This window comes from Trachymyrmex septentrionalis, unplaced genomic scaffold (genome assembly GCF_001594115.1).
Source record: "Trachymyrmex septentrionalis isolate Tsep2-gDNA-1 unplaced genomic scaffold, Tsep1.0 scaffold29, whole genome shotgun sequence".
NCBI lineage: Eukaryota > Metazoa > Arthropoda > Insecta > Hymenoptera > Formicidae > Trachymyrmex > Trachymyrmex septentrionalis.
Genome location: NW_017305451.1, coordinates 1,825,633 through 1,829,083, shown reverse-complemented (window position 1 = coordinate 1,829,083; position 3,451 = coordinate 1,825,633).

The window sequence follows — 3,451 nt, the reverse complement described above, 5'->3', positions numbered from 1 at the left end:
CGGATTTATTGAATATGGAATCCCAAGCAACAATTAATAAAGATAATAAAGATGTCAGATAAAGAATCGTTTAATAATATCACGTACCCGCAGTAGAATGATTTCTGCGTTGTAATTACAATATTACGATGAAAAACGAATGTATTCATAGAAAATAATGAATACTGCGAGGGGGGAGGGGGGAGGGGGGTCATAGAAAAATAATGTAAAGACGATATTTACATAAAAATAATGTTCCATAAAATTTTTTACAAACAAATATTCCTTATAGGGGAGACCTGTTCATTTAACGCATCGAGTATATAACTAAAGGCGTGTTTTTTGCGCCTATTGAAAAATCCGTTACTGGTTAGGGGAGAAAGACGGAGAGAAGCATAAACATATTTACTCGGGCTCAGCATAATATCGCGAGCTTTTATAACCAATAAAAGTTACAGCTGACACTTCTCTTCTCTCTGCGGCGACTGCGATATGCCGAATGCGCGGACACGCTTCTTCTTTCTCAGCCTCGTCGTCGTCGTCGTCGCCGTCGTCGCCGTCGTCGTCGTCGTCGTCGTCGTCGCCGTCGTCGCCGTCGTCGTCGTCGTCGTCGTCGTCGTCGTCGTCGTCGTGTGCGTTCCGAGGGCTTGGCGGGTGCACACGCGGAACGAGGCGATTTATGAGTGACGAGCGACATGGTAACGAGACTTGCGCGCGCGATCCGAACAATCGTTCGCTTTGTGCCCGGAGAGCTCTTTGTGCCTTCCGCACGCTGTACCGAGCGATCCTTGGCTGCACCTCTGCCCGTGGTCGTAATTTAATTAAGTCGGTAGCAGTGCGTTCTCGACAAAACGTTTTACGCGCACTTGGCGCGATGTACTCGACGAATTTTAAAAAACAGACATAGCAAACAGTGCCGTGGTTTGAAGGAACAACCGTTCAATACACTGACTTGCATTTTCATGCACGAGTTTCAAAAGAACTTTGTACCAGACACTTTATTCTTGACTTAATTAACTTGATTTATTGAAAACAATTGAAAGTTATCATTTTTTTTTCGCTAGCTTACAAAAAGAAAAGCGATAATATAAAGAAAAGAGAAAGGAACTCCATAATTAGTTAGTATGTCAAAAAATTACATTTTAAAATTAATATTACACAAAATGTAAAAAAATGATTCGAAAGATTCCTCGACTTATTTTCTGGGAATTTCATTCTGAGTTTGTATCGACTCGCTGTTGTAGCAAATGTTCAATATATTTAGAATTACAATACTTATTTCTAAATATTTGATTTCCTGTATTACACAACTCGATTTCGATTGGTATACTATCAGAGTGCGTAGACAAGAATGATAGAGAGGAATCATGTAATTTCAGCGCACATATAACGCACGTATTGCGTACACATTTTCGTCGGGTAATCACTTGCAAAATAGCATTTCCCACTTACCGCTCACGTCACGCACCGTGTTAAACGCATCGCACCTCGTTACACCCGACTTCCTCGCGCTGCGTATAATAAACCCTTCGAGGATTAATAAAGGCACAGGCGAGACGCGATAAGGCACACGCGCGAAGCCGGACTCGCCGCAATTAACAATATTCTCGTTTCGCAGGAAGAAAGCGAAAGCGCAGCGCGAACGATCCTCTTCGTAGATACGTATGAGCTTTTCCTCCATAAAAGAGCATGAAATCCAGTGCGTTACGACCACGCGAGCCATCTGCCATTGGTAGCCGAACTCTTAAATACCAGGGCGGTAAACATTTTATGAAAGAAGATGCGCGGCCGCACAGAAGGGTGCTCTGGCAATTAGAAATATTCCGTTGCGAGGACAGTTAAGTATCTTCATGTGACCTGGACTAAGAACAAATTTTATCGACACGAGAAAGAGGAGAGAGACGCGTATCGGCAGACAAGGAAAGGGGCCGAATTGGGAGATCGATAGTTGCGGAACTCTTGCTGTATCGCTCTTGGAATGCGAGCCACGTCGCCTCGTTAAAATTACGATCTTATCTTCGAAGGAGGAAAAGGAAGCTACGGGGTCGCGACGTGCTTCCGCGCCGTTACAATGTATGCCGAAGTGTGATCTCGAGTTGGAAAGCGCTCTTGTTCCGAGAAGATTTTCGAGGGGAGTCGCCAGGAAACTGCGCTGACGAAAATGCAGTCGGATGCTGCCCGCGGGGGCCGAAGCTCGCTCCGCCGCCGATCGTCAGTCTCGGGCCTCCGCGCTTTTACGATAGTTTTACTGCGCGGAATTAATCAAACGGAATAAAATAACGAGAATGACTCGCCTAGCGGGGCTCGCGAGTGGGATTTATCGTTGCGCGAAGTACCTTCTGTTTACAATTACGCCGACGCGAGTTTTATTGCTAATAGCGACGCGAAATGGCGAGCACTCGCTCGCTCGCTCGTCGTCGTCGTCGATTGTCCGCTCGGCAATGCTCTTCCACTATTGCGGAAAGGTGGGCTATCGAAGACGAGCTCGTCGGTTTATTACCGGTGATTATCGCCAAGTTTGGCATTAATTGCTCCCACTATTTCCTCCCTCCCCCCCCTCCCCCTCCACACCCCTGTGTCGCAATTGCTGAAAGTATCGCTGTTTTACGAGAAGAAATAACGTATTTTTGAAATTCAATTTATTTACTAATGCGCTCGTACACACGACTGTAACACTCTTGTAGAAAACTAGATATTTCCCTGTATCCCGTGATATTGCAGAAGCTCTTCAACGAGACTTGACGACGCACACACACACACACACACACACACACATGGTCAATATTTCCGACTCGGCGTTAATTGCTTCTACTATTTCCCTCTGCGTTGCAATTACTTAAAATATGGCTATCTTACGACGGAAAATAATGTATTTTTTTTATTTAATTAATTTATTTGTACACTGAAAAAAGTCTTAATAGCTACGAAATGAATTGAGTGAAATAAAATGTTTGATTAATATAGACAAAAATGACTTTCTTAAATATTTGTTAAATGTAATAAATAACCAACCGTTCGGTAATATTTACTGAATATTTAGGAAAGTAAAATGATTTTTGATTACATTAACCGAATATATTTTATCGGTATTATTTTATTCAACATTCGGTATATAATAGTTATTTTATTACCAGACTCTTTGTTCAATGTACGCACGTACGCTGTAATGGAAAAAAAAAAAAAAAAAAAAAAAAAAAAACTAGATATTTCTCTGTATCTCGAGATATTGCAGAAGCTCTCCACGACGAGTCTCGACGACACACACGGTCAATATCTCCGACTCGGCGCTCTGTCGCGTTTTATTGGCGCTCGTTCGAGGTACACGTAATAATTCATGCGGGTGTCTTGCGTAAAGATGGCAGCGATATGGGTAATAAAATGCGCGGTGGCAAGAAATGTGATTTTATGATAAATATTAATGTTGTGGTGACGGCAGCTTGCCGCGGTCCACGTCGCGGCGACAGCGAAGGGT